The 24,829-nt window shown below is 50.0% G+C and overlaps 1 long non-coding RNA gene across 1 annotated transcript in view; it reads right to left on the reverse strand.

Moving 5' to 3' along the window:
• Window positions 1-5,864: 5,864 nt before the first annotated feature.
• The window catches only part of LOC119972957, an 86,604-nt gene continuing 67,639 nt past the window's right edge, over window positions 5,865-24,829 (reverse strand). The window contains exon 3 of the long non-coding RNA XR_005462195.1: window positions 5,865-6,902. This is a non-coding gene — a long non-coding RNA (uncharacterized LOC119972957). The remainder of the gene's footprint in view (window positions 6,903-24,829) is intronic.

Below are 24,829 nucleotides of genomic sequence, written 5' to 3' on the forward strand. Positions count from 1 at the left end.
CATGCGCTGGCGACGTGGCCACGGCAGCGCGAGCCGGATGTGTATCCGTGAGAGTCCATCAGGGGCGCTGTCCGCACCCAGAGCACTGAAGGTGAGAGTCCAGCAGGGGCGCTGTCTGCACCCAGGGCACTGAAGGTGAGAGTCCAGCAGGGGCGCTGTCCGCACCCAGAGCACTGAAGGTGAGAGTCCAGCAGGGGCGCTGTCCGCACCCAGAGCACTGAAGGTGAGTCCAGCAGGGGCGCTGTCTGCACCCAGGGCACTGAAGGTGAGGGTCCAGCAGGGGCGCTGTCTGCACCCAGAGCACTGAAGGTGAGAGTCCAGCAGGGGCGCTGTCTGCACCCAGAGCACTGAAGGTGAGAGTCCAGCAGGGGCGCTGTCTGCACCCAGAGCACTGAAGGTGAGAGTCCAGCAGGGGTGCTGTCTGCACCCAGAGCACTGAAGGTGAGAGTCCAGCAGGGGCGCTGTCTGCACCCAGAGCACTGAAGGTGAGGGTCCAGCAGGGGTGCTGTCTGCACCCAGAGCACTGAAGGTGAGAGTCCAGCAGGGGCGCTGTCTGCACACAGTGTTGGGGAAGATCAGGGTCTTGGAATCACCAGTTCGTCCCAACGCTTCAGAATTGTCCTGAAGACTCCAGCAATTAAAGTTGCTTGCTGAGAGCATCCTGGACAAAATAATTTGGTCTTATTTCTTTTTTTTAAAATGTATTATATTACAAACATGTCAAAACAGGTTACAGCAAATAAACACTTCCCATCAATCAACCATATAGTCTGTTCAAATATTTTCTCTTTTTTACACCCCTCCCCGACGGCGAACAGCTCCTCAAACACTGTCACAAACATCCCCCACCTTTCCTCAAACCCCCCTGAAGAGCCCCTTAACTCATACTTTATCTTCTCCAACCGCAGGAAGTCGTTGAGGTCACCCAACCAAGTCGCTATCTCCGGTGGCAATGCTGACCGTCATTCCAGCAAAATTCGTTGTGCAATCAGAGAGGCAAAGACCAAGACATCGGCCTTCCTCCACTCCAGGAGCTCCGACATCTCTGAGACCCCAAATATCGCCACCAAGGGTCTGGATCCACCTCCTCCAGTATCCTGGCTACGACATCGAACACTCCCGCCCAGAATCTTCCCAATTTTTCGCAACCCTAAAACATGTGCCCCGCCCACACCTCTCACACTCCTCTGCTACCCCGTGAAAGAACCCACTCATTCTCGCCCGAGTCATATGCACCCTGTGCACCACCTTAAACTGTACCAGGCTCATCCTTGCAGAAGAGGAGGTTCTGTTTACCCTTCGCAGTGCCTCACTCCAATTGATCTCCCCTCCCAACTCCGCTTCCCATTTCTCCTTGATCTTCACCACCCGCTCGCCTCCCTGCTCCCTCAGCCACTTGTATATATCCCCAATTCTTCCCTCCCCTTGCACATCTGGAAGCAGCAGTCGCTCCAGCAGGGTGTCTCCCGGCAGCCAAGGGTACCCCCTCCAGATCGTTCGCGCAAAATCCCTAACCTGCAGATACCTGAGCTCACTACCCCTCGGCAGTTCTACAGCTCCTCCACCTTCTCCCTTAGCTCCTCCAGACTGGCAAACCCTTCCTCCAAAGACAGATCCCTCACCTTGACCAGTACCACTTCCCTCCAGGATAGTATACACTATACATCAATAGCCATGATTCCCGCACAGTGGCATTCACACCGACATACCTTCCACCCTAAATTGCTGTTGCTCTTATTTCAGTGTTATTTTCATTTATGAGTTTCAAAATTATTAAAGATTGAAAGAAATTTGTCTGGTAGTTTGTATATATCCAATCCTGACAAAGGAGGCTATTTATATTGAGTTGGCGTGGGATGTCCCATAGCAGCGGATCAAAAGGAGAATGGAGGGTGGGGTAGCTGCAGGCAAGAGATCATGCAATGAAACCCTCCACAATATCTCCAAAATGAGCTGACAACCATAGAGTCAATGAAGTTGCATAGATCACAGACAAGAACATGAGTTCTGTTTTTCAAAGAATCACAGAATAATATTGTGTGAATAATATTGTGCAGAAGAGGCCCTTCGGCCCATCGAGTCTGCACTGACACATGAAAAACACCTGACCTGCCCATTTTGGCAGCACTTGGCCCATAGCCTTGAATGTTATGACATACCAAGTGCTCATCCAGGTACTTTTTAAAGGATGTGAGGCAATTTACCCCTACCAACCACAGGCAGTGCATTCCATACCACCACCACTCTGAGTAAAAATATTTTCCCTTAAATTTTTACATCAAATTGGCTACTGTTTGTTAAAAAACAAAAGGTACCAGGATGCATGTAATTGCCAGATCTGCCCCATGTGGTGTACATCTTCAGCCAAAATACTGACTTGCCAATTCTTGCTTCCTTTTGCTGTCATTGATTTTAAACTAATTGATTTTCTGAGCATCATTTTAACATCTGAGTCAGGAATTTTTTAGTTTACATCCTATTCCACACATTAAGCATACACTCCCAGTCCTCTCATCGAGGCCAACAGTAAAGATTCCAAAACAATATTTGAATAGAAGGGATCTGACCTTTTTACTGATGCCTGATCTTACCCCAACTAAAACGCCCTGAAATATTTTGGGTACCCATTCGTTTCATGACCGCTGGATGCGATTGTGCTTGAAATGGCTGCTGCAGTAACAGCGATTGACAAGAATCAGTTCATGTGAAGAGCTCTGTGCCCTCCTGAAAGATGATACAATGTTTGGATAAGTATAGATTCCTAGACTTTCGTAATTTATATACTTGCAAAATAATTATATCCTGGAATTTGTAAGTGGATAGCTCTTCACACCCACTCTACTGTGTGTATATTCATTTGTTTTAATGCAAGCTTTGGCACAAAATTTGTCTTATTATTAACTGTGATCTTAGAACTGTAGAATTCCTACAGTGCAGAAGGAAGCCATTCGGCCCATCAAGTCTGCATCGACCATCTGAAAGTGCACCCTACCCAGGCCTGCCCCATCCCCACAATTCCGCAACCCCATCTAACGCGCACATCTTTGGACATCTTTGTTTAAAATATTGAGTACAGAGGTTATTTTAGCATGGTGTTGCCCTGGAGAAAATATTGGCCTGGATTCTCCGCAGCCCCACGCCAAAATCGCGTTTGGCGCAGGAGCGGAGAATCCACTTTCACGCCGAAATCGGGCCCGGTGCCAGTCCGGTGATTCTCCAGGACCTGAAAATCGGCGTGACAGGCCCGCCAGGCGATCCTCCACTCCCGACCGGCCGAGTTCCCGACAGTGTCGACCTAACCACCTATTGCCAGTCGGGATGCTGGCGTGGCGGCTGCAGACTCAGTCCACGGCCGCCCTGGTTGGGGGGGGGGGGGGGATCGGACACTGCGGGGGGCGGCCTTATAGGTGGTCGGGGGTTAGATGCCGGCGTGGGGACATAGTCCCATTTTGGGAGAATCCAGCCCATTGTTTTATATTGGTGAGTATGGATTCAAGGCTTTGAAATGGTTTAGAATTTGGTGCATGTTCACCAAATGTCCCTTCTTTCTTTGGGGCGTTTAACTATTTACTTGCCAAAATTGTCATTTCGACTTTGAACAAAAGGAAATCAATCCAGCAACAGATGGAAGTTCCAAAGTTTCTACCATTGAGGAGGAAAAGGGCACCAATGTCACATAATGGTGGGGGCCCAATACCTGAGAGGGTGCTGGAAACATATACAATCATGGCTTTCAAAAGAGTGTTGGGTAAACACCAGAAGTGAAAATAATTGCAGAGCTACAGGAAAAGGTCAGTAGGTGTGGCATTAGCTGAATTGCAGAGAACTGGCATGAATGCAAGAGGCCCAGTGGCTTACTTCTGTCCTCTAACCAGTCTATGATTCGACTCGATTGACATAGTATTTTCACCTCCTCCCGCATATTCTGTCATTCGGTTCGATCAGGGTTTTTCAAAGTGTGGGTCGCGACCTGCAGGTGGGCAGGCAGGTGTCGGGACGGCTGCGGAGCAATCGGCACACCATTCCCACGGTAGTCCCGATCAGGGGAAGCAGCGGTCACTACCAGCTTTACAATGAGAATGGCAACTGCTGTCGCCTTTTAAATGAAAATAAATGAGGCTGTCTGGAGTCTTCTGCCCAGAAACGGAAGTAGAAGGCAAGTCACATGCACTGCATGTACACTTGATGTAAAGCGCCTTATACGTGTTTTTGGCGCCACCGAAATCCATTTTCCATCTGCTGGCAAGACAACTGTGAAGATGGATTGTTTCCTTAAAAGTAAGAGACGGCCAGAGACTCTGAATAGGCAGTATACCTACTGGACAGGATCCCGCAACAGAATTTGCTGGAGAGAGCTGCATAGGAGAGTCCAGGGTAGGACTAGTATAATACCTGTGCAGAGTTTCAGGGCCTCTGGTTAACATCCCACAGAGAAGAAATTTAACTTGGTAACAAAGCAGTATAATGATGATTTCCTGAGGTATGGTTTTGTCAATTATGCAAATGCAGATAAGAATGAAAAGCCCATGTGTGTTATTTGCAAGAAAGTACTGACAAATTAGAGGAAAAGCTTCAGATTTTGAAAAAGTGGTGGGTGAAAGATTGCTCTTGAGATTGAGATCCCAGAGTCAGTTCTTAACTTAGAGCTGACTCCAATTTTGTAAAAATAAATTGAGTACCCAATTCTTTTTTTCCAATTAAGGGGCAATTTAGTGTGACTAATCTACCCATCATGCACATCTTTGGTCTGTGGGGGTGAGACCCAAGCAGACACGGGGACAATGTGCAAACTCCACATAGACAGTGACCCAGGGCCAAGATCGAACTCTGATCCTCGGCGCAATGAGGCAGCAGTGCTCACCACTTCGCCACTGTGCCACCCCGAGCTGACTCCAAATTCAAAGATTATGCTGCTGTAGCTGACCTGTGATACAACATTAAAACACTCCAAAAGCCCATGATGCTGTCAGCATTCTAGAGTAGTGTCTCCACGGAGTATCCAGTGCTGAGTAAACCAAGCATTTTGTTGCTATTGCCCTTCACAGCGTCCAACATGTGCGAGGTTGGATTTTCCGTTCACATAAAAGTGAAGTTGGCAGAATTGGAACTTTGGGAGGAAAAAAAAGTTTGAAAGGGTTGATCTGTGCCTTCATTCCATCAAACCTCCTTTTTTTTTCCTCAATCCTTAATAGTTTTTAAAAGATGCAAAACTTGTAAATGTTGAAATTCAGAGATACTAGGGTATGCTTGTTCAAGGAACAAGAAAGTTAACCAGCAGGTACTGCCAGCAATTAGGAAGTTCAATGGCATGTTGGTCTTTATTTGAAAAGATTGGAGAACAAGAATAAAAAAATCCTGCTTGGAATTGTGCTTGGAATTTTGTGAGACAACACTTGGAATACTGTGTACAGTTTTGGCCTCCATAATTTTTTTTCCAATTAAGGGGCAAGTCCACATAGTCTGCACATCTTTGGGTTGTGGGGGTGAGACCCACATGCAGACACAGGGAGAACTTGCAAACTCCACACAGACAGTGACCCAAGGCTGGGCTCGAACCTGGGTCCTCAACGCCGTGAGACAGCAGTGTTAACCACTCCACCACTGTGCTGCCCATTTGGTCTCCATAATTAAGGAAGAATATACTTGTATTGGAGGCAGTACAGTGAAGGTTCACTGGATTGGTCCCTGGGATGGAAGGGTTGGATAAATTGGATCGATATTCTCTAGAGTTTAGAAGGGGCTTTAGAGGGTAGACACTGAGAGATTTGTTGAGCGTAGAATACAGACACTTCAACCAGTTGATTAGTTAAACGGTTTACCCAGGTGTCCCTTTTTGCTCGAGGAACAAAGGACAGACACAAGTCCACAATTCAACACAAGTTTATTTTCAAACACAATTAATGAGTTTATCCCCCTAAATCATCCCAACTATAATATGCCTAAGATTCATAATACTACCCATGCTGAGGAACTGAATCGAACTGCGGGTGCAATCCTCTCTGTCATCTCAGGGCCTTTGTCTGCGAAGACTCGCACACTGCTTCCTTCTGTCCTCTGGTCCATTGTTATCTTCTCCGCTGCATCTGCATTGAATCTTAGCCAGGGAGGGGCTCTGGCTGCCTCTTCCTTATCCCCCTCTTTGTGCCCTTCCAGAAGCTTCTCTGGCCCTCAGCCAATGAGGTCAGTGGGCAAGGGTCACAACATCCAATGGAGTTGCTGACTGCAACGTTGCAGGACACAAGGGAATGCCCTGCCCAGGGCTCCATCCTTCAATGCATTGTCTGTATGTAACCTTATCCCATATAAGGTGATCTAGGTGCCAGAAAGCCAGGCTTCACCTGGGCAACCACAACAATCAATCCATTCAAATTGGGCCAATTATCTTCCAATGTCTTGTTTACAGGACAAGCCAGACTTGTCCAGTATATGCGAGTTTGGCTGTTTAATTTCCCATCATGCCCATCTGTGGCTTGAATGTAAAGTGTCCAATTCTGTATCTGGTCTCAGTTACCACAGTTCCTCGTCTTGATCAACAAACTGAATCTCACAACTCTAACCAAGAACCCAGACAGGCAAGTCTCGAAACCTCAGGCAAATAATCCTAATCCCCAACCCAACATAGATACGTTTCATAGACATCATAAATAAAACACAAAATTAAACTGCTTACGTGCAAATTAAACTGTAGAAAATGCAGATAAATACAACAAAAAAGGTTTTGGAGGTGAGAGCCCTTAATATGTCCCTTGGTCGTGGTGCCTGATCACGGTTTGCACATCTAGGCGCTGCATTACTTCATTAGTTAATTCAATCTTCCTGTTGCGGGTCCATTCATATGTGGGTCTCAAGCCTCGTTTCCATTCCAGGGTGAAGAATCCCAAGCAGCACACCACGAATACATTCTGAAAAGATATCAGGGTAGCACATGTTATTATTCCCCAATATCTGATTCATTCTTCCCCTTATCCCTCCCACCAGATGCTGGTTCACTCCCTTTTATTACATCTTTACCCCAGAATCTGAGGTGGCGAGGCATTCATGTTTAATTTAGTGCCTTGTGGGGATGATGAGCTTTGTGGCTAACACCGCAAAGTAGAGTTCCACCAGCGGATGTCGCGTGTGTGAGAAGACATGATGGCTGAGGTTCGCAAACCTCGGAAGAGGGTGATAATGGTTATCTGAGGGTATATTGGTTGCTGATGGTTACCAATCACACTGCATTATAAGGTGGCATGCTAGTAAATGATAACAATCATATTTAGGTGATGGCACTGTAGGTGGAGGTTTTGAGTGTACGTGGCTTGATCACGACTTGTTTCCTTTTTCTCGTGACATTAGACAGAGTTTTGCATCTGGGGTCTGTGGGGGTGGAACTGGTAGCAAGGGGTCAGGATCCGGACCCCGGGGTGTGGGCCGAAGGTCGCTGCCTCATTTTGTGTACCACGGGAGGACACCTCAGAGGGCAGCGAGGCTACATGGGTAGAGATCAGGAATAAGAAGGGTGCAGTCACAATGCTGGGGATTTACTACAGGCCTCCCAACAGCCAGCAGGAGATAGAGGAGCAGATAGGTAGACAGATTTTGGAAACGAGTAAAAACAACAGGGTTGTTGTGATGGGAGACTTCAATTTCCCCAATATTGACTGGGACTCACTTAGTGCTGGGGGCTTAGAGGGGGCAGAGTTTGTAAGGAACAAAGCAGCACGGTAGCATTGTGGATAGCACGATCGCTTCACAGCTCCAGGGTCACAGGTTCGATTCCGGCTTGGGTCACTGTCTGTGCAGAGTCTGCACATCCTCCCCGTGTGTGTGTGGGTTTCCTCCGGGTGCTCCGGTTTCCTCCCACAGTCCAAAGATGTGCGGGTTAGGTGGATTGGCCATGATAAATCGCCCTTAGTGTCCAAAATTGCCCTTAGTGTTGGGTGGGGTTACTGGGTTATGGGGATAGGGTGGAGGTATTGACCTTGGGTAGGGTGCTCTTTCAAAGAGCCAGTGCAGACTCGATGGGCTGAATGGCCTCCTGTAAATTCTATGTAAACATCCAGGAGGGCTTCTTAAAACAATATGTAGACAGTCCAACTAGGGAAGGGGCTGTACTGGACCTGGAATTGGGGAATGAGCCCGGCCAGGTGATAGAAGTTTCAGTCGGGGAGCATTTCGGGAAAAGTGACCACAATTCAGTAAGTTTTTTAAAGTGCTGGTGGACAAGGATAAGAGTGGTCCTACAGTGAGTGTGCTAAATTGGGGGAAGGCTAATTATAACAATGTCAGATGGAAACTGAAGAACCTAGATTGGGGGCGGATGTTTGAGGGGAAAATCAACATCTGACATGTGGGAGGCTTTCAAATGTCAGTTGAAAGGAATTCAGGACTGGCATGTTCCTGTGCATAAAAAGGATAAATATGGCAAATTTCGGGAACCTTGGATAACAAGAGATATTGTAGACTTCATCAAAAAGAAAAAGGAGGCATTTGTCAGGTCTAGAAGGGTAGGAACAGACAAAGCCTGTGTGGAATACAGTAGTCCCCCTTTATAACCCGGGTGTTGGGGTCCAAGACAGCCACCCGCGTTGCATCCGAGCCGCGGATATTCACGATGGGGGTTTTAAATTTATTTTAAAATCTATGCTAGCGCTTCCCCTTGTGAGTCTACGGGGGGCGGGGGGAGAGGTCAGACCCCCGTAGACTCACAATGGGAAGCGCTAGCATAGCTTTTTAAATAAATTTAAAACCCCCATCGTGGATCTAATTAAAACAGTGTCAATTTCAGCGGCTGGAGAGGGAAGCTGCTCTCTCACTGAAACAATCAGCCGGCCGCTGAAATTGACACTGCTGGCTGCTCTCTCCCTCCAATCAGTACCCCAGCAGCCACAGCCTGAACCCCAGCAGCCACAGCCTGTACCCCAGCAGCCACAGTACCCCAGCAGCCACAGCCTGAACCCCAGCAGCCACAGCCTGTACCCCAGCAGCCACAGTACCCCAGCAGCCACAGCCTGTACCCCAGCAGCCACAGTACCCCAGCAGCCACAGCCTGTACCCCAGCAGCCACAGCCTGTACCCCAGCAGCCACAGCTTGAAGCCCAGCAGCCACAGCCTGTACCCCAGGAGCCACAGCCTGTACCCCAGCAGCCACAGCCTGAACCCCAGCTACAGAGGGGAGGGGCGATGTGAGACCATGCTGGTCTTGCAGAGGCCTGTATGACCTCCTCCTGTGTTCTCTGCTCTCTCCCTCCAATCAGCCGGCAGTGTCAATTTCAGCGGCCGGCTCACTTTGATCTGGAGAGGGAAGCTGCTCTCTCACTGAAACAATCAGCCGGCCGCTGAAATTGACACTGCCGGCTGCTCTCTCCCTCCAATCAGAAACATTAAAACTTAAAAGTTGGATTGGAGGGAGAGAGCAGCCGGCAGTGTCAATTTCAGCGGCCGGCTGATTGTTTCAGTGAGAGAGCAGCTTCCCTCTCCGGATCAAAGTGAGCCGGCCGCTGAAATTGACACAACTGACAGTTGGGGTCCATAAGCCCCCCCCGCGGTATATCGCGAACCGCGGTATTGCGGAGCGCGGTATAACGGGGGACTACTGTATAAGGAAAGTAGGAAGGAACTTAAGCAAGGAGTCAGGAGGGCTAGAAGTGGTCATGAAAAGTCATTGGCAAATAGGGAAAATCCCAAGGCTTTTTACATGTACATAAAAAGCAAGGAGGTAGCCAGGGAAAGGGTTGGCCCACTGAAGGATAGGCAAGCAAATCTCTGTGTGGAGCCAGAGGAAATGGGCGAGGTACTAAATGAAAACTTTGCATCAGTATTCACCAAAGAGAATGAATTGGTGGATGTTGAGTCTGGAGAAGGGTGTGTAGATAGCCTGGGTCACATTGTGATCCAAAAAGACGAGGTATTGGGCGTCTCAAAAAATATTAAGGTGGATAAGTCCCCAGGGCCTGATGAGATCTACCCCAAAATACTGAATGAGGCTAGAGAGGAAATTGCTGAGGCCTTGACAAAAATCTTTGGACCCTCACTGTCTTCAGGTGATGTCCCGGGGGACTGGAGAATAGCCAATGTTGTTCCTTTGTTTAAGAAAGGTAGCAAGGATAATCCAGAGAACTACAGGCCGGTCAACCTTACGTCAGGTAGGGAAATTACTGGAGAGAATTATTCGAGACAGGATCCACTCCCATTTCGAAGTAAATGGACGTATTAGTGAGAGGTAGCATGGTTTTGTGAAGGGGAGGTCATGTGTCACTAACTTGATAGAGTTTTTCGAAGAGGTCACAAAGATGATTGATGCAGGTAGCGCAGTGGATGTTTGTCTATATGGACTTCAGTAAGGCCTTTAAGAACATAAAAACATAACAACTAGGAGCAGGAGTAGGCCATCTGGCCCCTCGAGCCTGCTCCGCCATTCAATTAGATCATGGCTGATCTTTTGTGGACTCAGCTCCACTTTCCGGCCCGAACACCATAACCCTTAATCCCTTTATTCTTCAAAAGACTATCTATCTTTACCTTAAAAACATGTAATGAAGGAGCCTCAACTGCTTCACTGGGCAAGGAATTCCATAGATTCACAACCCTTTGGGTGAAGAAGTTCCTCCTAAACTCAGTCCTAAATCTACTTCCCCTTATTTTGAGGCTATGTCCCCTAGTTCTGCTGTCATCCGCCAGTGGAAACAACCTGCCCGCATCTATCCTATCTATTCCCTTCATAATTTTAAATGTTTCTATAAGATCCCCCCTCATCCTTCTAAAGTCCAACGAGTACAGTCCCAGTCTACTCAACCTCTCCTCATAATCCAACCCCTTCAGCTCTGGGATTAACCTAGTGAATCTCCTCTGCACACCCTCCAGCGCCAGTACGTCCTTTCTCAAGTAAGGAGACCAAAACTGAACACAATACTCCAGGTGTGGCCGCACTAACACCTTATACAATTGCAACATAACCTCCCTAGTCTTAAACTCCATCCCTCTAGCAATGAAGGACAAAATTCCAAAATCACCTGTTGCACTTGTAAACCAGCCTTCTGTGAAGGTTCCTCATGGTAGACTGGTTCAAAAGGTGAAGTCACACGGGATCAGAGGTGAGCTGGCAAGGTGGATGCAGAACTGGCTAGGTCACAGAAGGCAGAGCGTAGCAATGGAAGGGTGCTTTTCTTTTTTTTTTAAATATAATTTTTATTGGAATTTGTTACAGAAAATATAAAACGTAACAACAAACAATGAAATGCAACAAAATAACCCATAATAACTGTATCACCCCCAGACCGTATCGACGCATGTATCCCATCCCCCACCCCCCAACCCCAATGAACAACGGAAGAACTTAAAAATAAATTTAAATTAAATAAACAAACATAGTCATCGTCCGCCCCCCCCCCCAAACACCTTTTCCCTCCCCCTTCCCCCCCACCCCCCCGGGTTGCTGCTGCTACTGTCCCCGTACCTTATCGTTGAGCAAGAAAGTCGAGAAAAGGTTGCCACCGCCTAAAGAACCCTTGTACCGACCTTCTCAGGGCGAATTTTATCTTCTCTAGCTTAATGAAACCCGCCATGTCATTGATCCAGGTCTCCACGCTTGGGGGCCTCGCATCCTTCCATTGTAGCAAGATCCTTCGGCGGGCTACTAGGGACGCAAAGGCCAGCACACCGGCCTCTTTCGCCTCCTGCACTCCCGGCTCCACCCCAACCCTGGAAGGGTGCTTTTCTAATTGGAGGGCTGTGACTAGTGGTGTTCCGCAGGGATCAGTGCTGGGACCTTTGCTGTTCGTAGTATATATAAATGATTTGGACGAAAATGTAACTGGTCGGATTAGTAAGTTTGCAGACGACACAAAGGTTGGTGGAATTGCGGATAGCGACGAGGACTGACAGAGGATACAGCAGGATTTAGATTGTTTGGAGACTTGGGCGGAGAGATGGAAAATGGAGTTTAAACCAGACAAATGTGAGGTAATGCATTTTGGGAGGTCTAATGCAGGTAGGGAATACACAGTGAATGGTAGAACCCTCAAGAGTATTGACAGTCGGAGAGATCTAGGCGTACAGGTCCACAGGTCACTGAAAGGGGCAACACAGGTGGAGAAGGTAATCAAGAAGGCATACGGTATGCTTGCCTTCATTGGCCGGGGCACTGAGTATAAGAATTGGCAAGTCATGTTGCAGCTGTATAGAACCTTAGTTAGACCACATTGGAGTACAGTGTTCAATTCTGGTCACCACACTACTAGAAGGACGTGGAGGCTTTAGAGAGGGTGCAGAAGAGATTTACCAGGATGTTGTCTGGTATGGAGGGCATTAGCTATGAGGAGCGCTTGAATAAACTCGCTTTGTTCTCACTGGAACAAAGGAGGTTGAGGGGTGACCTGATAGAGGTCTACAAAATTATGAGGAGCATAGACAGAGTGGATAGTCAGAGGCTTTTCCCCAGGGTAGAGGGGTCAATTATTAGGGGGCATAGGTTTAAGGTGCGAGGGGCAAGGTTTAGAGGAGATGTACGAGGCAAGTTTTTTACACAGAGGGCGGTGGGTGTCTGGAACTTGCTGCCGGAGGAGGTGGTGGAAGCAGGGACGATAGTGACATTTAAGGGGCATCTTGACAAATACATGAATATGTTGGGAGTAGAGGGATATGGACCCAGGAAGTGTAGAAGATTTAATTTTAGACGGGCAGCATGGTTGGCATGGGCTTGGAGGGCCAAAAGGCCTGTTCCTGTGCTATACTTTTCTTTGTTCTTTAGAACATAGAACATAGAACAGTACAGCACAGAACAGGTCCTTCGGCCCTCAATGTTGTGCCGAGCCATGATCACCCTACTCAAACCCACGTATCCACCCTATACCCGTAACCCAACAACCCTCCCCTTAACCTTACTTTTTAGGACACTACGGGCAATTTAGCATGGCCAATCCACCTAACCCGCACATCTTTGGACTGTGGGAGGAAACCGGAGTACCCGGAGGAAACCCACGCACACACGGGGAGGACGTGCAGACTCCGCAAAGACAGTGACCCAGCCGGGAATCGAACCTGGGACCCTGGAGCTGTGAAGCATTTATGATAACCACCATGCTACCGTGCTGCCCACTTTGTTCTCTCTAACGTTATATGGTGCTGGCGATAGTTGTTTTGGGAGTCAAATGCCTTCATTTGGTTCACATATCATCCGGCTTTCCCAGAATCCATCAGTACCCAGTAAATGGATGGGCTCGCCTTATCTTTTTTTTAACAATTTTATTGAGGTATTTTAGGCATATAGAAAAAGTGACATTATACAGTACAAAAAAAAAGTCAAGACACAAATTAAACATAGTGCAAACCACGACTCTGTTCACGCACGGACCTGCCTCAATATCCCCCTACTCTACTCTACCCTAGCGCCCCCCCCCCCCCTCCCCCCCGCGTTGAAGCTTACTCCTCTGCGAAGAAGTCAATAAACAGCTGGCACCTTCGGGCGAACCCTAGTAGTGAACCTCTCAAGGCGAACTTGACCAAAGCACTCATTTCACCACCCAGGTGATGCAATGGGTAATGAGGTTATTTGAAAATTCTACATCATGTATCATCCTCAATCCAGTGGGATAGTGGAAAGGATGAACCCCACCCTCAAAGAAATGATCCGTAAGACCGTCCAGCAGAACAGTTGTACTTGGAACAAAGTCCTGCCATTTGTCCACATGATAGTCCGGAATTCAGTTTCCAGTTCCACCCCCCATGTGCTCATGACAGGCCCCATGAGAAGGATCGAACCACTGCTAGGGCTGGGTTTATCTGAACCTGAACTCGCACCCCTTAGCCATGAGATTGCAGTCAGAATATTGCTGGAAAACATCTAGCTGAACAACTGGCAGCAGCTGTTAACATAGGAAAAAGAAAGCAGAGTAAGGCATACTTTGGTGGCAGAGTGAACCCCATTGAATATGACGTCGGGCAGAAGGACTTGCTCCACGTTTTTCAGCCAGGACCCTACCTGGTGGTAGATAAGGCGAGCCCAGACTTCCGGTGGTGGCTATGAGGGAGTAGGTTGCGCATTTGGCGGCTCCTGTCTCGGTCGGACTTTTCGACCTTTTCCCCCGAATTCTTTGCGCTTTTGAGCACGGAACTGGAAAGCAATAGTACTCGGGCATAGAACCCATACAGAATTGTATGGATCTAAGAAGCCAGAGGGACCGTAAACAGCAGTAGAAGTGGTCGAGTAAGGGCACGGTGGAGGCTGTGAGAGGGACCAGCATGACTGGTGTTCAGAACAAGGCGCCGACAGCCCAGCCCACAATGGAGCAGCTGCTGCAGACTATGCAGGAGGGCTTTTTGGCTCTGAAGCGTGACAACTTGGAGCCGCTACAGAAGTCGATTGACCGGATGAAAAAAAGGCTGGATGATAAGGCTGAGAAGCTCCAGCAGTTGGAGAAGTCAGTGGAGGAGCAGGCAGACTTTCAAACGGTGGCGGAGGTTGATTGACCAGCAAAAAGTGCTTCTGGAAAGGCTGGAGGACCTGGACAACAGATCTCACTGGCAGAACATGAGAATTGTGGACCTCCCGGAGGGGGCAGAGGGGCCGGACGCTGCCGCGTTTGTGGAGGGTATGTTTCAGAAGTTGCTGAGGAACAAGGTGCTCCCGCGCCCGTCAATGGTGGCCAGGGCACACAGAGTGCAGGTGAGGCGGTCGCAATGAGGGGGCCCCCCATGAGCGTTGGTCATACGCTTTCACAGGTACCTGGACAAGGAACGGGTGCTGCAATGGGCAAAGAGCACAGAAAGCGGTACTTGGGACAATACTACCCTGCGTGTTTACCAAAATTGGAGCGCTGAGGTGGCCAGGAGGAGAGGCTACAGGCAGGTATAAAAACAAGGTGAAATTCGGGCTGCTTTTTCCGGCGCGACTGTGGGTTACGTATGAGGGTCAGCACCACTACGAACCCGAAGAGGCGATGGACTTCGTTAAGAAGCAAGGGCTGGCCCTGAGCTGAGGGTGTTTGGACTCATGTTAGAACTTTTAAGTATATGTGGTGTCTCTCCCGTTTTGAAAATTGCCTGTATGTTTGGGTCCGTTTTTCCGTTTCATTGCGTGCTTTTTGTGTGGTTTACCTGAATGTTTCCTTTTTGGGCTCTTTGATTAGTTGGAGCTTGGCTGGGGGGGAAATAATAAAGGAAACAATTAAAAGGGTTGGGTTAAGAGGGATGCTTCAGTGGAACTTTGTGCAATCTTTTCTGTGCCTGTATGGGAAGGACTGAGAGTGCCTGTTATTTCTTATCTTTTTTTTTTGTCTTGTTTAACTTGAATTGTGCTATTGTGGGGTTGCTATGACTTGTGTAGAGTGGTTGCTTAAGTAGGGCTGATCTGGGGAAGTGTTATGGATGGGTCGGGGGAGGGGTGACTGGGAACAATGGGTGGGAAACGCGCTGGTGCCGAGGCTGGGAGCCCCAGGCTAGCTGAGTGGGGCTAGTCAACGGAAGCCGAGGTGGGGGGTGAAATGAAATGAAATGAAAATCGCTTATTGTCACGAGTAGGCTTCAATGAAGTTACTGTGAAAAGCCCCTAGTCGCCACATTCCGGCGCCTGTCCGGGGAGGCTGGTACGGGAATCGAACCGTGCTGCTGGACTGCTTGGTCTGCTTTATAAGCCAGCGATTTAGCTTTGTGAGCTAAACCAGCCCCTGGTTGGTGTGCAGGGTGTGCATATAGTTAGATTAGAGCAGGGTTAGGTGATAGGATGGGGTGGAGGGGGGGAGTTGTTCTGCTGACGGGGATGGAAACTGGGCATTGCAACAGTGAGGAGGTCATGGGTGGAGCCGGTCAGGAGGCGGGCCAGATGAAGCGCGACACATGGCTGGGGGGCTGGCCAAGGAAAGGGAATGGCTGATCGGCAAAGGGGGGGGGGGGCGAAGTGCCCCCCCAACCAGGCTGATCACCTGGAATGTTAGAGGGTTAAACGGGCCAGTGAAGAGGGCGCGTGTGTTTGCGCATCTGCGGGTTCTGAAGGCGGACATAGTCATGCTGCAGGAGACGCACCTGAAAGTGGCAGACCAGGTTAGGTTAAGGAAGGGCTAGGTCAGTCAGGGCTTTCATTCAGGGCTTGATTCTAAGACAGAGGGGGGTTGCGATTCTGATTAATAAAAGGGTACAATTTGAGGCATAGGGCACAGTCGTGGATGGGGGTGGTAGGTTCGTTATGGTGAGGGGTAAGCTCGAAGGGGTGAGAGTAGTCCTGGTCAGTGTGTATGCCCCTAATTGGGACAATGTGGATTTTATTAGGAGGATGCTAGGGAAGATCCCCGACTTGGACTCGCGTAAGCTGATCATGGGCGGGGACTTTAATACAGTCCTGGACCCGAGCCTGGACCGGTCATGTTCAAGAACGGGCAGGTTACCAGCGATGGCAAAGGAACTGAGAGGGTTCATGGAGCAAACGGGGGGTGCAGATCCGTGGAGATTTAGTTGCCCGACGGCGAGAGAGTTCTCGTACTGCTCCCACATCCACAAGGTGTATTCCCGAATTGACTACTTTGTTGTGAGTAGGGACCTGCTGGCCGGAATAGTGGGGGCAGAATACTCGGCAATTGCCATATCGGGCCATGCTCCGCACTGGGTAGACCTGCAGTTTTGTAAGGACAGCTTTCAGAGCCCACCATGGAGGCTGGAAGTTGGATTACTCGTGGACGAGGCGGTGTGTGAGAGGCTGAGGAAATGCATGCAGAATTACCTCCAGGTGAACGATACTGGAGAAGTCTCGGCAGTGGTGCTCTGGGAGGCGCTGAAGGCAGCGGTGAGAGGGGAGCTGATTTCAATCCAGGCGTACAGGGACAGGACAGACACGGCAGAGACAGACCGACTGATTAAGGAAATTCTATGGACGGACAGGATACCGTCCATCCCCACCACTGGGTCCGATATATATAACAGCAGATTATGGCGGAATCCCTGAGGCCAGAGTTACTCAGGAAACGACAGAGGCTGCAGACCGAATTTGGGATGCTGACTACAGGCAAGCTGTCGAGCAGCTTAGAAAGGTAAAAGGGACGATTTATGATCATGGGGAGAAGGCCAGTAGAATGCTTGTGCAGCAACTAAGGAAGAGGGAATCGGCTATGGAAATAGGGAGGGTAGTGAATGGGGAGGATAATCTAGTGGGTGACCCGGCAGGGCTGAACTAGGTCTTTAGGGGCTTTTATAGGAAGCTGTACACTTCGGAACCCCCCCCCCCCCGGCGGACCAGGGGGGGAATGAGGCGATTCCTGGACGGACTGACCTTCCCAAGAGTGGGGAGGGGGTTGGTGGACAGACTGGGGGCCCTGGTCAGGATCGAATAGGTATTGAGGGGGCCTGAAGGTCATGCAGTCGGGTAAAGCCCCGGGACCGGACGGGTATCCGGTGGAGTTTTACAAAACATTTGCCGGGATAGTGGGGCCAGTGCTGGTCAGGGTCTTTAACGAGGCAAGAGACAGAGGGAGTTTACCCCCGACGATGTCGCAGGCCACCATCTCACTTATTCTGAATGTGGTGAATGTATAAATACTGTTAATTCACCAGTATACTGTGTTGCATTATTATACCATGCTATTAACCCTGTGGGCTCCATCTATGGGCCACTGTGTGCTTCACCCACAGGGGGAGATGTGGAGCATGTACGGGCTCCGCCCATGGCTCTGCCCCTTATAGGAAGTATAAGAGCAGCAGACCTGCGGGACCGCCTTCGGTATTGTACAGGCAGGCAAAGTTGTAAGCTGATTAAAGCCACTGTTTACTTCGACTCGAGTCTCCGAGTGAATTGATGGTCGCATCAATTTAATCAGCTTAGAGAACTACTATGGAGTCAGCCCTCAAACCTGACAGACTGGAACTTGATCCACAGGCCACGGAGGCGAAATAAATGTTTTCACATTGGCTTCGGTGTTTCAAGGCCTACCTGGCCACGTCGTTGACATCATCCGTCACGGATGAACAGAAATTGAGTCTTCTCCACGCACGGGTGAGCCATCGCATTTCTTCCCAACTCGACGAAGCCACCTCCTATACCGAGGCCCTCGCTATATTCGAACGCATCTATGTGCGGCCTGTGAATGAAATCTACGCGCGACATATCTTCACTACTCGCTGCCAGCGCCCCAGGGAGTCGCTAAATGACTATCTGTGCGACCTCAAAGCCCTTGCGCGCGACTGTAACTGTCAGGCCGTTACAGCCACTCAGCACATGGAACTCGCCGTCCGAGACGTTTACGTTGTGGGGGTCCGATCGAACTATGTGAGGCAGCGCCTGCTCGAAAAAGGGGCCCAGGACCTGGAGAACACGGTAAAACTGGAGACCTCGCTGGAGGTTGCTTTTCAGAGTCTCACTGCGTTCCCAGCCGACCACGCGACTCCCTCGTGGGCCCCCGACCAGAGACTACCCCAGGCCTGCACCACGCGGCCGCCCACGCACCACGGGGGGATATCTTGCCATTTTTGCGGCCAGCCTCAACACCCCCGGCAGCAATGCCCGGCCCGCAACGCAAACTGCAGCAGCTGCGGGCGAAAAGGACACTTCACAAAGGTTTGCCTGGCCAAGCCCAAACACTCGAACTCGAACGCATAAACTCGATCCACCGACTCTCAGGCCCGCAGACCCCGTAATGTGGCAGCGTGTCTGCCGACCCCGACTCCGCACAACACGTGCGACTCACGGGGGCCGCCATCTTGGCCATCCTCCCCCACGCGGCCAGCCACGTGCGATCCATGGGGGCCGCCATCTTGGGCGCCATCGTCCTCGCCGCCCGCCACGTGCGATCCATGGGGGCCGCCATCTTGGGCACCATCTCCCTCGCCGCCCGCCACGTGCGATCAACTTGCCATCTTGGCAATCACCCGCTACGACGCTCGACGCACACGACCTGCACCGACAGTTATCGCTGGTCCGCCCCAGCACCGCCGACCACGCCGCCGACTACCCTCAACTCAGTGCAGTCACCTTGGACCAGTCAAGACCCAAGCACCTCAAGAGCTCCATGATGGTCGTCCGGGTTAACGGATATGAGACACCTTGCCTGTTCGACTCCGGGAGCACCGATAGCTTTGTCCACCTGGATCTGGTAAGCCGTTGTTCGCTCCCGATATTCCCGACGCAACAAACAATCTCTCTCGCCTCTGGGTCGCATTCAGTACAAATCCAAGGGCGTACTACTGCAACCTTAACGATACAGCGCGCCGAGTATACTAAATTTCAATTGTACGTGCTCCCAGACCTCTGCGCCCCTCTCCTCTTAGGACTCGATTTTCAGTGCAATCTCAGGAGCCTAACTCTTAGTTTTGGCAGACCCCTGCCCCTGCTCACGATATGCAGCCTCGCAACCCTAAAAATCGACCCCCCCTCCCCTCTTCGCTAACCTCACCACGGACTGCAAGCCAGTAGCCACTCGAAGCAGGAGGTATAGTAAGCAGGACAGGGCATTTATTAGGTCCAAGGTCCGGCGTCTGTTTCGGGAAGGAGTCACAGAAGCCAGCAATTGCCCCTGGAGAGCTCAGGTGGTGGTCGTCAAGACCGGGGAAAATTTCCGGATGATGGTTGATTACAGCCAGACCATTAACCGGTTTACGCCCCTTGATGCGTACCCCCTTCCCCAGATTGCAGACATGGTAAATCAGATCGCGCACTACCGCGTGTTCTCCACGGTGGATCTGAAGTCTGCATACCACCAGCTCCCAATCCGCCCGGAGGACCGCCACTACACGGCGTTTGAGGCAGACGGACGAATTTTTAATTTCCTCCGGGTCCCCTTTGGCGTCAAGAACGGGGTTTCGGTGTTCCAACGAGCGATGAACCAAATGGTGGACCAGTACAGGCTGCGGTCCATGTTTCCGTACTTGGACAACGTCACCATAGAACATAGAACATAGAACATAGAACGATACAGCGCAGTACAGGCCCTTCGGCCCTCGATGTTGCACCGACATGGAAAAAAAAACTAAAAGCCATCTAACCTACACTATGCCCTTATCATCCATATGCTTATCCAATAAATTTTTAAATGCCCTCAATGTTGGCGAGTTCACTACTGTTGCAGGTAGGGCATTCCACGGCCTCACCACTCTTTGCGTAAAAAACCCACCTCTGACCTCTGTCCTATATCTATTACCCCTCAATTTAAGGCTATGTCCCCTCGTGCTAGCCACCTCCATCCGCGGGAGAAGGCTCTCGCTGTCCACCCTATCTAACCCTCTGATCATTTTGTATGCCTCTATTAAGTCACCTCTTAACCTTCTTCTCTCTAACGAAAACAACCTCAAGTCCATCAGCCTTTCCTCATAAGATTTTCCCTCCATACCAGGCAACATCCTGGTAAATCTCCTCTGCACCCGTTCCAAAGCTTCCACGTCCTTCCTATAATGAGGCGACCAGAACTGTACGCAATACTCCAAATGCGGCCGTACCAGAGTTTGGTACAGCTGCATCATGACCTCATGGCTCCGGAACTCAATCCCTCTACCAATAAAGGCCAACACACCATAGGCCTTCTTCACAACCCTATCAACCTGGGTGGCAACTTTCAGGGATCTATGTACATGGACACCGAGATCCCTCTGCTCATCCACACTACCAAGAATTTTACCATTAGCCAAATATTCCGCATTCCTGTTATTCTTTCCAAAGTGAATCACCTCACACTTCTCCACATTAAACTCCATTTGCCACCTCTCAGCCCAGCTCTGCAGCTTATCTATGTCCCTCTGTAACCTGCAACATCCTTCCGCACTGTCTACAACTCCACCGACTTTAGTGTCGTCTGCAAATTTACTCACCCATCCTTCTGCGCCCTCCTCTAGGTCATTTATAAAAATGACAAACAGCAACGGCCCCAGAACAGATCCTTGTGGTACGCCACTCGTAACTGAACTCCATTCTGAACATTTCCCATCAACTACCACTCTCTGTCTTCTTTCAACTAGCCAATTTCTGATCCACATCTCTAAATCACCCTCAATCCCCAGCCTCCGTATTTCTGCAATAGCCGACCGTGGGGAACCTTATCAAACGCTTTACTGAAATCCATATACACCACATCAACTGCTCTACCCTCGTCTACCTGTTCAGTCACCTTCTCAAAGAACTCGATAAGGTTTGTGAGGCATGACCTACCCTTCACAAAACCATGCTGACTATCCCTAATCATATATTCCTATCTAGATGATTATAAATCGTATATTTTATAATCCTCTCCAAGACTTTACCCACCACAGACGTTAGGCTCACCGGCCTATAGTTACCGGGGTTATCTCTACTCCCCTTCTTGAACAAAGGGACCACATTTGCTATCCTCCAGTCCTCTGGCACTATTCCTGTAGCCAATGATGACCTAAAAATCAAAGCCAAAGGCTCAGCAATCTCTTCCCTGGCTTCCCAGAGAATCCTAGGATAAATCCCATCCGGCCCCGGGGACTTATCTATTTTCACCTTGTCCAGAATTGCCAACACTTCTTCCCTACACACCTCAATGCCATCTATTCTAATAGCCTGGGTCTCAGCATTCTCCTCCTCAAAATTATCTTTTTCTTGAGTGAATACTGACGAAAAGTATTCATTTAGTATCTCGCTTATCTCCTCAGCCTCCACACACAACTTCCCACCACTGTCCTTGACTGGCCCTACTCTTACCCTAGTCATTCTTTTATTCCTGACATACCTATAGAAAGCTTTTGGGTTTTCCTTGATCCTACCTGCCAAAGACTTCTCATGTCCCCTCCTTGCTCGTCTCAGCTCTCTCTTTAGATCCTTCCTCGCTTCCTTGTAACTATCAAGCGCCCCAACTGAAACTTCACGCCTCATCTTCACATAGGCCTCCTTCTTCCTCTTAACAAGAGATTCCACTTCTTTGGTAAACCACGGTTCCCTCGCTCGACCCCTTCCTCCCTGCCTGACTGGTACGTACTTATCAAGAACATGCAATAGCTGTTCCTTGAACAAGCTCCACATATCCAGTGTGCCCAACCCTTGCAGCCTACTTCTCCATCCAACACATCCTAATTCATGTCTAATGGCATCATAATTGCCCTTCCCCCAGCTATAACTCTTGCTCTGCGGGGTATACTTATCCCTTTCCATCACTAACGTAAAGGTCACCGAATTGTGGTCACTGTCTCCAAAGTGTTCACCTACCTCCAGATCTAACACCTGGCCTGGTTCATTACCCAAAACCAAATCCAAAGTGGCCTCACCTCTTGTTGGCCTGTCAACATATTGTGTCAGAAAACCCTCCTGCACACATTGTACAAAGAACGACCCATCCAATGTACTCGAACTATATCTTTTCCAGTCAATATTAGGAAAGTTAAAGTCTCCCATAACAACTACCCTGTTACTTTCGCTCTTTTCCAGAATCATCTTCGCCATCCTTTCCTCTACATCTCTAGAACTATTAGGTGGCCTATAGAAAACTCCCAACAGGGTGACCTCTCCTTTCCTGTTTCTAACCTCAGCCCATACTACCTCGGAAGAAGAGTCCCCATCTTGCATCCTTTCTACCACCGTAATACTGTCCTTGACTAGCAGCGCCACACCTCCCCCTCTTTTGCCCCCTTCTCTGACCTTACTAAAGCACCTAAACCCCGGAACCTGCAACAACCATTCCTGTCCCTGCTCTATCCATGTCTCTGAAATGGCCACAACATCGAAGTCCCAGGTACCAACCCATGCTGCCAGTTCCCCTACCTTATTTCGTATACTCCTGGCATTGAAATAGACACACTTCAAACCACAGACCTGAACACCATCTGCGGCCATGATCAGCAGGACCACGATGCCAACCTCCATCGATTTCTCCAAACTGCCCAAAAACTTAACCTCACTTGCAACAAGGAGAAATGCGTTTTCTGCACTACCAGGCTAGCCATCCTCGGCTACGTCGTGGAAAACAGGGTCCTAAGGCCCGACCCTGACTGTATGCGTCCCCTCCTACAACTCCCTCTCCCTCACTGTCCCAAGGCCCTCAAAAGGTGCCTTGGATTTTTTTCCTATTACGCCCAGTGGGCCCCCCAGTATGCGGACAAAGCCCGCCCACTATTTAAGGCCACCCTTTTCCCACTATCAGCCGAGGCTCACCAGGCCTTCAACTGCATCAAGGCGGACATCGCCAAATTGCGGTGGACGAGTCTGTCCCCTTCCAGGTGGAGAGCGACGCATCAGAGGTCGCTCTCGCCGCCACCCTTAACCACGCAGGCAGGCCGGTAGCGTTTTTCTCACGCACACTCTCCACCTCTGAACTTCGATACTCCTGGGTCGACAAAGAAGCTCAAGCCATCGTGAAAGCCGTGCGGCACTGGAGGCACTACCTCGCTGGTGGGAGGTTTACCCTCATCACCGACCAAAGATCGGTTGCCGTCATGTTTGATAATTCGCAGCGGGGCAAGATCAAAAATGATAAGATCTTGAGGTGGAGGATCAAACTCTCCACCTATAATTACGATATAGTATATCGTCCTGGGAAGCTCAACGAGCTCCCAGATGCCCTGCCCGCGGCACATGCGCCGGCGCGCAAGACGATCGACTACAGGCTATCCACGACGACCTCTGCCACCCGGGGGTCACCCGGCTCGCCCATTACATCAAGGCCCGCAACCTGCCCTTCTCCACCGAGGAGGTCAAAGCTGTAACCAGTGATGGAACCATCAATTCACCAGACACGTGTTTCCGATGTGAATCTAGTCTTTAATCGACTTACTTCAGAGCCAGCCTGTTACCTGTCGATGAACTCGTAGTGAACTCAGGCTGACTCTGGACAAGGGTATTTATACAGCTGCACAAGGGGGAGGAGTCATGGGCGGAGCCAAGGGTGGAGCCCAGTACAAGTTCCTGAGTGCTCCCAGCGCTACTCCCCCAAGTAGGATAACGCTACTGCGCTTACAAAGACAGTGTGAATTAACATATATACATCTATATTACATTCACCACAACCAGGAATTGCCAAATCTGTGCGGAGTGTAAACGCACTTCTATTGACCAGATAAGGCCCACCTGGTAAAGGCTTCCCGGCCCTTTGAACGCCTCAGTATTGATTTCAAAGGGCCCCTCCCCTCAAATAATCGCAATACCTATTTCCTTAACATTATAGATGAGTTCTCCCGTTTCCCGTCCCATGCCCCGATATGACCACCCCCACCATTATCAGAGCCCTGCACAGCATCTTCACTCTGTTTGGTTTCCCTAATTATGTCCATAGTGACAGGGGCTCGTCCTTCATGAGCGACGATCTGCATCAGTACCTGCTCAGTAAGGGCATCGCCTCGAGCAGGACTACCAGTTACAACCCCAGGGGAAACGGGCAGGTGGAGAGGGAGAACGCGACGGTCTGGAAGACCGTCCTACTGACCCTACGGTCCAGGAATCTCCCGGTTTCCCACTAGCAGGAGGTCCTCCCCGATGCGCTCCATGCTATTAGGTCCTTCCTTTGCATGACCACAAACCAGACTCCTCATGACTGCTAGTTTATCTTCTCTAGGGGAACTACCACAGGGGCCTCGCTTCCGTCCTGGCTGAGGACACCAGGCCTGTCCACCTGCGGAAACACGTTCGGACCCATATGACCGACCCCCTGGTAGAGAGGGTCCAGCTCCTGCACTTGAACCCACACTACGCACACATAGAACACCCCGATGGCCGGCAGGATACCGTCTGCCTCCGAGACCTGGCACCCGCAGGCTCCTCCACCACTACCACTAATGTACCCCCCACACTATATACTCCGTCCAACCCCCCCCCCCCCCCCCCCCCCCGGTTGTCATGACCCCCGCACCTATTTGGTTTCCGCGCTCCCTTCCACCGGGACCCAGTCCGCAGACGAAGCTCGGATATAACCGCCCCCGGAGTCCACCCCCA

Source organism: Scyliorhinus canicula, chromosome 10 (genome assembly GCF_902713615.1).
Source record: "Scyliorhinus canicula chromosome 10, sScyCan1.1, whole genome shotgun sequence".
NCBI classification, from domain to species: Eukaryota; Metazoa; Chordata; class Chondrichthyes; order Carcharhiniformes; family Scyliorhinidae; genus Scyliorhinus; species Scyliorhinus canicula.